We start from the raw sequence: 15,311 nt of genomic DNA on the forward strand, positions 1-15,311 counted from the left end.
ATCACCTAGTGTGGCTGAAGCTTGTAGTTTTAGATAGGAACCTAATTTATGAATCTAGATTATAACAAAAATTAGGGGCCAATCCTATGTTGGAAAGATAGAAAATAGCAATGAATCTTAGTTGTGTGTTTCTTAAAGAATTGGTATGTTGCTTGTGACTGGATAGCCTGTACCTCTCACTGCACCTCTGATGTATCTGGGATGTCTAGCCCTTGAGAACCTGGCCACTCTTAATGACTGACAGTGCTATCTCAGTGAAAGTACCTAATTTTCTCCTCTCCATCCCTCTTTTGTAGTTTAGGGGCTCAACATTTAGCACCGGTCATAAATATCTTCTTTTTCTGTTTTTTTTTTTTTGTTTGTTTGTTTGTTTTAACTCCTACTGTGATGAGTTAATCATGAGACAGCTTACAGTAACTAGTAGGTCCTATAAGACTTGACTGTCCGTATACAATTGTTTTGAAATAGTACAAGTTCATATTAATGTTATGTTGACAGTTTGTATAAGAGTAAAATAAAAACCTCATACTCAGAGAGTTAAGCATGGGAGTTCTTTCTGTATAAACTTATAATCTAAATTAAAAATCTTTGTAGAAATTTTGAACTAAAATGTAATCAAATGGATTATTGATTTGGATTTTCTTTGGGCATACTAGTAATTTGTTATAAATTGACTTTTGCTAAATCAGGTAACTTCAGAATTTTTTGGACTAAAATAAATGTGTGATTGAATGCAAAATTTTAGAAACAGTAGTAATATTTATAAGTGTTTCAGAGGTGTATTGAAGCCGGCTTGCACTGGTTTATAACAGGTAATTGTTAACTTTTCAGCAATTTTGTGTGCTGGTTATTCAACACAAACACTATTAAAAATTAAATCGGGAGTTCCTGTCATGGCGCAGTGATTAGCGAATCTGACTAAGAACCAAGAGGTTTTGGGTTTGATCCCTGGCCTTGCTCACTGGGTTAAGGATCTGGGGTTGCCATGAGCTGTGGTGTAGGTTGCAGACGCGGCGGCTCGGATCCCGCGTTGCTGTGGCTCTGGCGTAGGCCAGCGGCTATGGCTCTGATTCGACCTGAGGCTGGGAACCTCCATATGCCACGGAAGCGGCCCAAGAAATGGCAAAAAGACAAAAACAAAACAAAACTAAACCAAATTAAATCGTGTAAATGTATAATTAAGTTATATTAAGAACAAAGATAGTGAATATTTAAAATTCATTACTTTATAATTAGTTGATTACATTTCACTATTATCTGTGCTCTTGAGGTTATTTTTGCCTACTATTTCTTTATGGTAAAATCACTGTGTAATGGTGGACTACCGTGCATCTCTTCAAACTCCATGTTCAGTGAGATCATGTTAGTAGCTTGTTTGGCCATGGTGGGGTACAAAAATTGGCACATGCTATATAAATCAGAGCTTGATATATTGTTTTGTTGATTGCCTGCATTTAAAGTAATAGGGTAAAAAAGTTAAATGTATAGTGTGCCTATTGTCATTATATTATAAATTATATAAAAACTGAGGAAATATTCTTTCAGTATTAAACAGCTATAATCCAATCAACATTCATGGAATTAACCAGTTATTAAGTATTTGCCAGCATATCATTGGTTTAAATTCATCAAACTTTATTTTTTTAATTAATGAAATAGGATTTAATGTAAATGCTTTAAATTTAAGCTATACAAATGGCAATAAAAATATTTTTATTCAGGGAGTTCTCATTATGTCATAATGGAAACAAATCTGACTAGTATCCATGAGGATGTGGGTTAGATCCCTAGCCTCACTTAGTAGGTTAAGGATCTGGTGTTGCCATGAGCTGTGATGTAGGTCCCATACACGACTTGGATCCCATGTTGCTGTGGCAGTGGTGAAGGCCAGCAGCTATAGCTCTGATTCAGCCCCTGGCCTGGGAACTTCCATATGCCATGGGTGTGGCCCTAAAAATTAATCAGTCAATCAATTTTACTAAAAAAAAAAAAATCTTTGTTCATTCGTATCAGTTACTACCCAGAACATGAGATGTATGTATGCATTTATGACAAAAATACAGCTTACAGTTCCTCAAATTTTAATAATCCTCAATAACCTCTATATTAGAAGTTCCCTAAGTGGCTGATCAAAGTAACAGAAACTTTAAAAACAAGGATAACAAAAACATGGGTTCCATCCTGGAGATTATGATCCTTAGGTTTATGTTTGGCCTAAGAACATGTATTTTATTAATCTCCCCTGATGGTAACAGTCATCACCCAGGCTTAGGAATCGCTAAGCAAACTTTCTGCTATTCATCTGTTGAGTTTAATGACCTTATTGCCTAACTCATGTTGGTACTATGAGAATATCATGAGCCATATACTGTGAAGATCTTTTTAGTTTATCACTAAGAAAGTTTTATCTGAAAAAGTATCCACACACACACACACACACACACACACAGAGTTTGAAGATTTGTATTCTTGTCCTGATTCTGTGATTTTGAGATTCTGTTAACCTTGTATGTGTAAATCTCATTCTCTTTAAAAGCCTCCATTTCCTCATCTATTATATAAGGAGATTATCCTAGATAATCTTTAAGGTAGAAAAGATTTTTGATTTATCAAAATAGTACCTTTCATTCATGGGGATTTATTTTTTGGTGCTGCTTCTGAGTCCACTGACTATTAACCCACAAAGAAATTAGAGTGATTGCAATTTATCACTTATTTCTTTCACTGTATGATGGGGATAATAATAGTACCTATCATCTTAGTGTTATTTTGGCATTTCAGTAGGTAAATATGTTAGTGTTTAAAAGAATTTCTGGCTCAAAGAACATACTACATTGCCTTCCTCCTCTTTTCTTTCTCCTCCCGCCTTTGCTTTCTTTTTCTTTTGTTGGGGTTGTTGTTGAATTAACTTTATTATTATTAAAGTATAGTTGATACACAATGTGTCTGTAAGTTCTGTGGTACAGCAAAGTGACCCAATCACACACATTTCCCTGTGCTGTACAGTAGGGCCCCCTTGCCCTCACAGTTTGCATCCAAAAAATCCCCAAAATGCCCATCCATCCCACTCCCTCCCCTTCTCCCCTGCAGAAACCTCAAGTCTGATCTTCTTGGTAATCATCTGTTTCTGTTTTGTTTTTTTTCTTTTTTGGATAGGATCATCTATATTTTACATTCCACAAATAAAATGATATCATAGGGTATTTGTCTTTTTCTTTCTGGCTCGCTTCACTTAATTTGAGAATCTCTAGTTCCATCCATGTTGCTGCAAATGGCATTGGTTTGTTCTCTTTTATGGCTGAGTAATATTCCATTGTATATATGTACCATATCTTAATCCATTCATCTGTCAATGGACATTTAGGTTGTTTCCATGTCTTGGCTATTGTTGAGTAGTGCTCCACTGAACATAGGGGTGCATGTATCTCTTTCAGTGAAAGTTTTGTCCAGGTATATGCCCAGCAGTGGGATTGCTGGGTCATATGGTAGTTCTCTATTTAGTTTTCTGAGGTACATCCATGCTGTTTTCCATAGTGGTTGTACCAGTTTACATTCCCACCAACAGTGAGGGAGGATACCTTTCTCTCCACACCCTCTCCAGCATTTGCTCTTTGTTGGCTTGTTAATGGTGGCATTCTGGCTGGTGTGAGGTGGTACCTTATTGTAGTTTTGATATGCATTGCTCAAGTAATTAGTGATGTTGAGCATTTTTTCATATGCCTTTGGCCATCATATTTCTTCTTTGGAGAAATGTCTGTTTAGGTCTGCTGCCCATTTTTCAGTTGGGTTGTTTTTTCTTGTTGTTGTTGTTGTTGCATTGTATGAGTTGTTTGTGTATTTTGGAGATTAAGCCCTTGTCTGTTGCATTGTTGGCAAAGATTTTGTCCCATTCTGTAGGTTGACTTTTCGTTTTTTTAATGGTTTCCCTTGCTGTGCAAAAGCTTTTGAGTTTAATTAGATCCCGTTGATTTATTTGTGTCTTTATTGTCATTATTCTAGGAGGTGGATCAAACAAGATGTTGCTGTGGTTTATGTCAAAGAGTGCCATGCTTATGTTTTCCTCTAGGAGTTTTATAGTATCTGGCCTTATATTTGGGTCTGGATCCCCAAACCATTGAGTGAGGCCAGGGATTGAACCTGCATCCTCATGGATACTAGTTGGGTTTGTTACTGCTGAGCTATAACAGGAATTCCTCCTTGCTCCATTTTTACCTTTGTCTGACCCTCAAATCTTTTCTTCTGTCCTCATAGCTTCTTCTCTTACTCTGACCCTTCTGCTTCCTCCTTATCATTCTTGTGATTACAATGGGTCTATTAGGTAATCCAGGATAATCTCCCCATTTTAAGAGGTCTTACTTTAGTCACATTTTGTCCTTTTTGCCATATAAGGTAACGCAGGTTCCAGAGATTAGTACCTGGACATCTATGGGGGGAACATTATTCTGCCTATCACAGGCATTATGTTTAGAGTATGTTCATGTGACGTATATTCTTTGGTATTTGTTGAGACTGTCATTTTGGCCTAGTGCATCATTAGATTTTATTAAGATTCCGTACGTGCTTTTACAAGAACTTAGTTGCACGTATGTAGTTTTCTGCAAGATCATATTTGTACAAACTTGTTATATATAGTGTCTAAATTTTCAAAATTTTTGTTGATTTTTTTTTTTTTTTTTTTTTTTTTTTTAGGGCCACACCTGCAGCATATGGAGGTTGCAGGCTAGGGGTCTAATCAGAGCTGTAGCTGCCAGCCACAGCCACAGCCACAACCACAGCAACGCAGGATCTGGTCTGTGTCTGCAACCTCCACCACACGTCATGGCAAAGCTGGATCCTTAACCCACTGAGTGAGGCCGGGAATAGAACCTGTGTCCTCATGAATGCTAGACTCATTAATCTCTAAGCCATGACAGGAACTCCTGCTTTTTTTTTTTTTTTTTTTTTTTTTTTTGCCACACAGGCAGCATGTGGAATTTCCTTGGCCAGGAATTGAACCTGTGCCACACAGCCCTGACCAACCACAGTAGTGAAAATGCAGAAGCCTTAACCCACTAGGCCATCAGATAACTACCCCTTTGTTTTCTTTTTTTCTATGTTTTAATGTTTCAGGTAAATCTCTTATAAACAGCATATAAGTATATATTTTTGAATGTTCTGAGATTTTTTTCAGTCATTTACTAACTGGTTGTAATCTTTTTTATTATTTATTACTTTCTATTTTGTGATATATTTGGACTTATTTCTGTCACTTTATTCATGTTTTCTCTTAATCATGCCTTTACTTTCTTCTATCCTTACCAGCCTTCTATGATTGATACACTTTTCTATGTTATTTCCCCTCCCCAGTCTTTCTCCTTTTACTCTTTTGGATGTTATACATTCTGTTTCTCTTTTTCAGTATACTATTAGGCATGTAACATGCATGTTTGACTTAAAGTATGAAGTTTGAAGTCTGAAGTCTCTATTGAACTTCTACAAAACAAAATAAAGACATTGAAATTTCATCTTTGAATGCCATCCTCTTTTGCCCCTTCTTTGTATTCTCTAGCATTTTAGTTTCCCTTTGTTTTTAAATGCCTTCCATATTAGACAGGGTTATTTGGATAAACAGAACTGATGAGAGGTTTTTTTTTAAAGAATTGGCTCATGTAATTGTGGAGGCTTGGTAAATCCAAAATCTGCAGACTAGGTCAGCAGGCTGGAGACCCAGGAATGAATTACAGTTCAAGTCCAAAGGCAGACTATAGGCAGAATTTCTTCTTGCTGGGGTGAAGTCAGTCTTTATTATGGTCTTTGATTGATTGTGTAAGACTCACCCACATCATGGAAAGTAATCTGCTATGCTCAGAGTCCACCAATTTAAATGTTAATCTCATCTAAAATGTACCATCAACAAAACATCCAGAATAATGTTTGACCAAATATCTGGGCACCATGGCCTAGTCATGTTGACATATTAAAATTAACCATCACACTCTCCAAATTACTCACTGTCACTATTACTGTTATTAAGATTCTGTGCTTATTTAGCTTTACTGATGGGTTTGCCAGTATCGGTTCACATAGTTTATTGTTGCATTTCATGCTCTTTTGTTCAGTTTTCTTTCTTTAGTGGATCTTTCCAAAGAGTCTGTAGGAAATAAATTCTCAGTTTTCATTTTTTTCTGAAAAAACATTTTTATTTTGCCCTCAAACCTGAGTGATGATTTAGGTGGGTATAGAATTGTTGATTAACATGTCTACTCAGCTCCTCAAAGGTATTATTATTGTTTTCTAGCATTTGTTATTGCTTATGAGAAATATAATTTCAATCTGATTGTCACCTTTGTAGGCATACTGCTGGTTTTTTTGCTGGTTGTTTTTTAAATCCTTTCTTTGTCTTTGATGTTCTGCATTTTAATTGCAGTTTATTTATGTATGAATTTCTTATTATTTATCCTGATTTTTGTCATTCTTGGACCTGGAAAGTGTCTCTTGTAGCTCATCAGTTTTGGAAACTGTTGGTCATCATATTTTCAAATATTGCATCCCCTCTCCCCCTTTTCTATCATTTTCTTCTGAAATGTCTATTAAAGATAAGGTTTGTCTTCTATCCTCTGTATCCCTTGAGGTTTTCTTTTTTCATCATGACTTTTTAGTCACTAAATTTCTCTTTGGTTCTTTTAAAAATATTCTAGTTCTTTTTCTAGCTGAGTAGTTTTTTGTTGTTGTTTTTTGTTTGTTTGTTTTGTCTTTTTGCCATTTCTTGGGCTGCTCCTGCAGCATATGGAGGTTCCCAGGCTAGGGGTCGAATTGGAGCTGTAGCAGAGCCACAGCAACAAGGGATCCGAGCCACGTCTGCGATCTACGCCACAGCTCATGGCAACGCCGGCTCCTTAATCCACTGAGCAAGGCCAAGGATCGAACCCGCAACCTCATGGTTCCTAGTCGGATTCGTTAACCACTGCACCACGACGGGAACTCCATGAGTAGTTTTTTTAAAATTGTTTTTACTTTCCTTTAAAAAAATCTAATGATTGTAAACATTCTTGTTGTTTTAGTCACTTTTCACGTTATTCTGTTTGTAGTTTTTGGAGACTTCTTTGTTTCTTTATTTCACCAGCTAAAACTCTCCCCTCATGGTGGCTTCTTCAAATTATAATTTTTTATTATGAGCTCATCTCTAATAGGAATTATTTCTTCCACGGAAATCCAGTGTAGTATCTGAGTAAACCTATGGGGCTTTTTACACTTACTTCTGTATTTTTAATGATTTCAAAGATACAGTAAGATTTTATGTTATTTTTACGTTTATGATATTCACACTGTGCACCTGTGTAAATTTGAAAGCCTCGTGTACATGTGATACTACTCTAGAGTTTTTGATTTGTTACTACTTTTCCCCTTCTTATTCTAGGCCTCAAACTAATGACTTCTTTGTTCCTTCTTAAAGTTCATGGGATAGTGTTTTTTTTGTTGTTTTTTGGGGTTTTTTTTTTTTTTTTTTTTTTTTTTTTTTTTTTTTTTTTAGTTACCTTTTCATGCGAAAAGCCTTGCATGGATGCTCACAGTACATTTATGTCTTCACCTGCATCCCCCTTTACCACCTCACTTTCCCATAAGGGGTTTTAAAACTATATATCCAAGCCCTCAACCCTTAGGGCCTAGAGCTGAGTCTGAAACACTCTGCATTGCTGTTATCTCACCTCAAGCTTAGGGCTCTGGCTTTGATGTCCATCTGCTTCTAACACTTGAGGAATTTTCCTTTCTTTAAATTAAAAAAGATTTTTTAGCTATGTTATTTTTAAAGTTATTTCATCTGTCGTGTTTGAAGCATGAAGGAAACCCTACGCATTATTTTGGACTACCATGTTATAAGAATTGTCCGTGGGTTTGTTTGTTTGTTTGTGTTTTTTTTTTTTTTTTGCTTTTTAAGGCCACACCCATGGCATATGGGGATTCCCAGGCTAGGGGTTGAATTGGAGCTGTAGTCACAGCCACACAGGATCTAAGCCACATCTGCAACCTACACCACAGCTTATGGCAATGCCAGATCCTTAACCCATTAAATGAGGCCAGGGATCAAACCCACAACCTCATGGTTCCTAGTCTGATTAGTTTCTGGTGTGCCATGACCAGAACTCCTTTTTTTTTTTTTTTAATATTGAAAAAATTTCATTGAACCAATGTTGTCATGTTTTAAGAACATTGATTGACTTTTCTATATTAACTTCTTAAAAAATCTTTTATAAAGTTATTTTAACCTTTCCTCTTCTAGTGGGTTTTTAAAAAACTATATTTTGCAAGATCTGTACATAAATACTCAGTAAATGATTTTTGTTTTATTACGGGGTTTTTTTTGTTTTTGTTTTTTGGCTGCATCCATGGCATATGGAAGTTCCTGGGCCAGGGATTGAACCTGTGCCATAGTAGCCACCTGAGCTGCTGCAGTGACAGTACTGGATCCTTAACCCACTGTATCACAAGGGAACTCTATGTAAATTTTTTCTAGGTGAAAATAAGTTGATGTGTAATTTGTGCCAAATGGTGTTTTAGCTTATTTTAATTAGACTATTTTCTTTGGGATTCTTGTATATTAGAGCTAGACCTAAAGAACCTACCAAACTATAAAATGGTGATGGTAATAATTATAGCTTCAAATATGTAGAAGACCTTTAATTCTAGTGTTGATCTTGTCATATGTAGTATTATTGTCACTGTTTTACTGATGGGGTAATTGAGACATTGAGAAAGTAATTTGTACCAAACCACAGGGCCAGCAGGTAGCAGAGCTGGATTTGAAAACTGAACCTGTCTCCAGGAGTTTGTGTTTTTAATCATTATACTTTAACTTTTATATCCTGCTGAGAGATATCATTCATTATTATTACACCTCTTTTTCAAATCCTTCAGAGGACCCCCATAACCTTCTGCATGATGTTTAAATAAATATTTTAACATGGTATTCATAGCTCTTCATAACCTCATTTGAGCCTACCCTAGTCTACCTCATCACATATCCGCCCTCTTTTCCATCTCCAGTTACTAACAATTTTCCAAAGGCGCTATGCTATTTCATGCTTCCCTTTTTAAAATTATTATATTCTGCCCTCTGGCTGGAATGCATCTCCATTTTTTTCTCTCCTGGCTTACTCCTATATGTCCTTAGAAACTATGACTCCTTCTGAAAGCTTCCATAACTGCTCGTGAGATAGTTGTCTCTCTCCTCAGTGCCCTCCTAAATTTTTCCTCCCTTAATGTACCAGTTTATAGCACTTCTTCTGCTGTGTTTTAATAAATAATTTTCTTCTTTCTCAACTCTACTAACTTCTTGAGGTAAAGAACTATGTTCTGCACATCTCTTTGTCCCCATGGCCTGGTGAAAATTACCTGACACGTAGGAGATGTTCACTAAATGTTTGTTGAACGAATGAATGATTCCTATTTGATTACTTGTTTTACAGACCATCTATAAGGTTTGCTTATTACCACAATGTCTTGTTGAATTTTAAAATAGCACTATGAATTATTTTGTTGTGACATTAATGAAAAGATGTTTGTAAGATGTTGCTGTCTTGGAATATGAGTCACTTAATGAGTTTCTTAAGTTATCTTTTTAAATTACATAATATTTTTGCTTATTTAGTTGTAAAATAATGTAATCTCCTTAATAGCACATAATTTAAAAGCAGTCCTATATAGCTCCTCAGTTGAAAATGTTTCTTTGATGAAAAAATTAACTCAGTTTTAAGTATGTATTAAGAAGAATGCCTGGTCTAGCTATTATAATACTTAGTTATAATATTTTCACTCTTAGAAATAGTTAATGAAAATCTATCTTATTAAACTTGAAGTTACTAGTAATTATTTTGTGACTGCATTTCATTTATGTACTATCTTGCACTGTATATAGAAATACTAATTTTATCAAAGCTCATAGCATTATTCACCACCAAATATAGTAGGAAGAAAGAAAGAAAAAAAAAAGGAGAGACAACCATGTAGAACAAGTAAGTCTATTGAGGAAAAAAATCTTTTAAAAAACATATAAAATATCTTAATGGTTTTTATATCCTTGTTTTCTTATAGTTGTATAGAAAATTTAATTGTTTAATTTGGGAGGAAATTTTGTTTCATGGCTTTTAAAAACAGTTAACTCTTTAACTGGCATGCAGGGATAAGAAGAGAAAATTACTTGTTTCAGCCTGATAGGCAGTATATCTGGGCTAGCACTATTTTGCTGCAGCTGAAATTCAAACATGAGGAAATTGCAGAAATTTACAATTCAATGTGTGTTTCATCAGGGAGAAATCCACAGATTGTTTTGACACTCAGTTAGAAATTCAGCATGAAGATGGACGTCTCATGAAATTTGCAGCTGCTGATTGAATTTATATTTCCATAAAGGCCATCAACAGTAGCAGCCTGCAGGGGAAGAGTGGGGGAGAAATGACAAAAATTGTGAGGCTAGCATTTTTCCTCAGCGTTATAGTGGCAAATTACTGGTAATAAGGGTTTACACTGACCAGGATTAAAGAAAAATATGGACAGCCAGAAGGGAAGGACTTCTCAGTTTAATTGATTTTAACTAAATATGTCTACATTTGATATCTAAATATATGTTTAGCCATATATAGAAAATGTAATATGTACCTAAAAGTCAGTTTATTCATCTTTACTATTTAAACAGGAGAAATAAGGTAGTTCTTGAAGTTATAGAAGGTTTTATTGTGTGGGTTATTTTCATAAGAGCCTTTCAAGATAAAAGATGAGTATTGCAGGGACAGAGTACAAGCTTGTTTTTTTATGGGATTGAAAAATCATTTCATGTTCTTGCAAGTAACATGCAATTCACTTTTTTGAGAATACCAACTCATTATTTTTAAATATTAAAAAAATTTTTTGAACAGACAGCCAAGTCGCAATCACAGATAACAAGTTGCGTTTTCAAGGAAATTATTTCATTCTCATTTTGAAGTGGGTTTTTTTATTTTTAGCAAAATTGACAAAAGTTATTTCTTTTGTTTAATGCTTGTCTTATAGATATTTCATATTGTACATGATTTTAAAATATTTGTGGACTGTAGGTGAACTAAAGGGCTTCAAAATGTGTTCATTGTTCCCACAGAGTTCTTTGTCTCTGTGGACAGTGTGTGTTTTAACCATAACAGGATGCCCTCAGATGGCTTTATTTGAAAATTAGTATTTGCACAACTCTATGTAAAAATGGTATCCTTATGGTGACAAGAAATTAAATTTTGTTTACAATTTTGTAGTCTAAATATAAAAGTGAGACTGTACCCAGAAAATATGTACATAGTTGTTAGCCTTTGTTTTTTAATGCACTGTATTATTTAAAAGTATAAAAACATAGAAACTGATTTCATTGGTTTTGTTATATTTAATTATATTTGAGAACTCCAAATATGTATATTGAAAACTTTTAGTTTGAGAAGAACAGTATGCATTTCTGATATCTGTGCTTAAAATATACCCATGGTCATTTTTCAGTTTCAGAATCTGCTTGAGGTGTTAAAAAAGCACCTTCAGATTAGATAACCAGAGTGTTCTTACTCTGCTAGGAGTTTATGAAGGCTTCCTTTTTTTGACTATTCCTATTTTTTTACTCTCTGTGTAAATATCAGAATTTGCCATTTAAATATACTTTTACTTCTTATGCATTAATTTACAAACCAAAGCAGTACTCTTCTAGGAGAGAAGTATCATGTGTCCAGCATTGAGTCTGCAGGTATTTGGAAAAACTGTTTCCTCATTTGTGCTCTTTCTTCCTAGCATTACACAGACATACACATTTTGGATGATTCATTCGATCTAGACTTCCCCTTCTTTCTTCCTTCTTCTCCTTCCCTGCCTAGCCATTTGAGAATTTGTGGTATTCAACATTTGAAGACATATGAGCTTAACTAATTTAATTTACTGCTTATTAAAAGTCATCTTTTTCTTTGTTTTAAGTTGCTACCAGTTCTGTCACTCAATCAAATCAATACCTTTATTTGTTGTTTTAGCTTCTTCTCATTTGTATTTTTAGTTTTTATATATATGAGATATAAATTTATTCTTTTTTTTGGTCTTTTTGTCTTTTTGGGGCCACACCTGCGGCATATGGAGGTTCCCAGCCTAGGTGTCTAATCGGAGCTGTAGCTGCTGGCCTGTGCCACAGCCACAGCAACGCCAGATCCAAGCCTTGTCTGCAACCTACACCACAGCTCACGGCAACGCCAGATCCTTGACCCCCCAGCAAGGCCAGGGATCAAACCCACAACCTTATGGTTCCTAGTCAGATTCGTTTCCACTTCGCCACAATGGGAACACCGAGATATACATTTATTCTTTACTCAACAAGTGTTTATTGACTGTTATCTCTGTATCAGACTATTTTAGGTGCTAGGAACACAATAGTAAACGACACAAAGCCCTCTTTCCACCTTCCTGGAGTTTGAATTTTAGTGGTGAGAGAGAGACAGTAAATTAATGAATGTGTAATGTAATGTCATTCAGGAATATGAAAAACTGTAAAGCAAGATGAGGGGCTAGAATGTGACAAAATGGGGATATGGTGACTAAATAGGAAGTCCCAAAAGGATTTCTCTGAGGATGTTCCATTTGGAAAGAAATCTGAGTGAAGTGAGGGAATATGCAATACTTTGGAATTTTACATATTTTCTTTTTATTTTATATAGCATGAACATTTTCCTTAATTTTGCTGTATAAGTGTTTTTCGCTTATGCCCATCCTCTAGCCACATTCAACATTAGTAGCCTAGAATTATGCTTCCACAGCTCCTGTAGCTTTTCCATGCTCACATGGTTAGTGTATGTATATGTATGTATATATATATATATGTATACACATATACACACACACACACACACAAATGCATACAAATAAGATTTTTGGAGGGGGAATTTTTTTTTTTTTTTTTTTTTTATCTTTTTGCTATTTCTTGGGCCACTCCCGGGGCATATGGAGTTTCCCAGGCTAGGGGTCCAATTGGAGCTGTAGCTGCCAGCCTATGCCAGAGCCACAGCAACTCAGGATCCGAGCCGAGTCTGCAACCTACACCACAGCTCACAGCAACACCGGATCGTTAACCCACTGAGCAAGGGCAGGGATCGAACCCGCAACCTCATGGTTCCTAGTCGGATTTGTTAACCACTGCGCCATGACGGGAACTCCGGGAATTTTTTTTATAAAAATGGAATCAATATATATACTGTTCCCTGACTCTTGTGGTTTTTTTCAGCAGTAAATCTTGACTATTACTTAAGTCAGAAGATACAGACTGAAAGCAATTCCTTTTGAAATTTTTGTTTTCATAATATGGATATATCAAATTTTACATCTGTAGATAAATTCCCAGAGGTGGCATTGCAGTGGCAAAGGATATGTCCAATTTTTATTGGACATATTATGAGGATAATTATCAAAAAAGTCTTAGCAATCCACATTTCTCACAGCAGTATAAGTGTGTGTCCCTTTTCTCTACAGCCTTACTGGCACTAGGTTAACTGTATTACCTTTTTTTAAAAATTTATTTATTTTTTTATTACTCAAATGAATTTATCACATCTGTAGTTGTATAATGATCATAACAATCTGATTTCACAGGATTTCCATCCCACAGCCCAAGCACATCCCCCCACCCCCCAAACTGTCTCCTCTGTAGACCATAAGTTTTTCAGTGTCTGTGAGTCAGCATCTGTTCTGCAAAGAAGTTCAGTCTGTCCTTTTTTCAGATTCCACATGTCAGTGAATGCATTTGATGTTGGCATCTCATTGTATGGCTGACTTCACTTAGTATGATAATTTCTAGGTCCATCCATGTTGCTAAAAATGCCAGTATTTTGTTCCTTTTAATGGCTGAGTAATATTCCATTGTGTATATGTACCACGTCTTCTGGATCCACTCCTCTGTCGATGGACATTTAAGTTGTTTCCATGTCTTGGCTATTGTAAATAGTGCTGCAGTGAACATCTGAGTACCTGTGTCTTTGTGGGTCATGGTTTTCTCTGGATAGATGCCCAGGAGTGGGATTGCTATATCAAATGGTAGTTCTATTTTTAGTTTTCTGAGGAATCGCCATACTGATTTCCACAGTGGTTGCACCCATTTATAGTCCCACCAATGGTGTAACAGGGTTCCTTTTTCTCCACACCCTCTCCAGCACTTATTATTTGTAGACTTTTGGATGATGGCCATTCTGGCTGGTGTAAGGTGGTACCTCATAGTGGTTTTGATTTGCATTTCTCTAATGATGAGTGATGTTGAACATCTTTTCATGTGTTTCTTGGCCATCTGCATGTCTTCTTTGGAGAACTGTCTGTTTAGATCTTCTGCCCATTTTTTGATGGGGTTGTTTGTTTTTTTGGTATGGAGCTGCAGAAGGTGTTTATAAATTTTGGAGATGAATCCCTTGTCAGTCGATTCACTTACAAAGATTTTTTTTCCATTCTGTGGGTTGTCTTTTCATTTTGTTTAGGGTTTCCTTTGCTGTGCAGAAACTTTTAAGTTTGATTAGGTCCCATTTGTTTATTTTTGTTTTTATTGTCAATACTCTAAGAGGTGGATCCGAGAAGATGTTGCTGTCATTTATGTCAGAGAGTGTTTGGCCTATGTTTTCCTCTAGGAGTTTTATAGTGTCTGGTTTTATATCTAGGTCTTACATCTAATCCATTTGGAGTTTATTTTTGTGTATGGTGTTAGGGAGTGTTCTAATTTCATTCTTTTCCATGTGGCTGTCCAGGTTTCCCAGCAGCACTTATTGAACAAGCTGTCCTTTCTCCATTGTATATCCTTGCCTCCTTTGTCATGGATTAGTTGGCTGTAGGTACATGGCTTTAATTCTGGGCTTTGTGTATTACCTCTTTTTTTGTTGTTGTTGTTGTTTTTGTTTTTGTTTTTTTCGTCTTTTTGCCATTTCCTGGGCTGCTCTCGTGGCATATGGAGGTTTCCAGGCTAGGGGTCTAATCAGAGCTACAGCCACCAGCCTATGCCAGAGCCACAGCAACACAGGATCCGAGCCGCATCCACAACCTACACCACAGCTCACGGCATCGCCAAATCCTTAACCCACTGAGCAAGGCCAGGGATTGAACCTGCAACCTCATGGTTCCTAGTTGGATTCATTAACCACTGAGCCATGACAAGAATTTCAATTACCTCTGTTTTTAACCCAACAACCATTTATCTCCTTGATGCTCAGCTTGTGTGTACCCTAGGCATGCACTTAAGAACAATGGAACTTGTGCCCTTTTAGATCTGTATGGATCACTTTTTAGAAATCTTACCATGTTGGGTTTTAACACATTTT

General features: G+C 36.0%; 1 protein-coding gene and 1 long non-coding RNA gene across 3 annotated transcripts in view; one reads left to right on the forward strand and one right to left on the reverse strand.

Annotated features, from left to right (window-relative positions):
- NDUFAF2 (NADH:ubiquinone oxidoreductase complex assembly factor 2) overlaps positions 1–15,311 on the forward strand; it is a 186,440-nt gene that overhangs the window by 42,843 nt on the left and 128,286 nt on the right. The gene's annotated exons all lie outside the window — the stretch shown is intronic.
- LOC146395573 (uncharacterized) lies at positions 1,635–9,966 on the reverse strand. Its single transcript, XR_014831398.1, has 2 exons — positions 6,499–9,966; positions 1,635–2,812 (listed from the first exon to the last, which is right to left on the reverse strand). It is a non-coding gene; the product is annotated as an uncharacterized LOC146395573 (long non-coding RNA).

This window comes from Sus scrofa, chromosome 16 (genome assembly GCF_054392235.1).
Source record: "Sus scrofa isolate SSC_HxYL_T2T_F1_AM1 chromosome 16, Sscrofa_HxYL_maternal_Yorkshire_Landrace_v2.0, whole genome shotgun sequence".
NCBI classification, from domain to species: Eukaryota; Metazoa; Chordata; class Mammalia; order Artiodactyla; family Suidae; genus Sus; species Sus scrofa.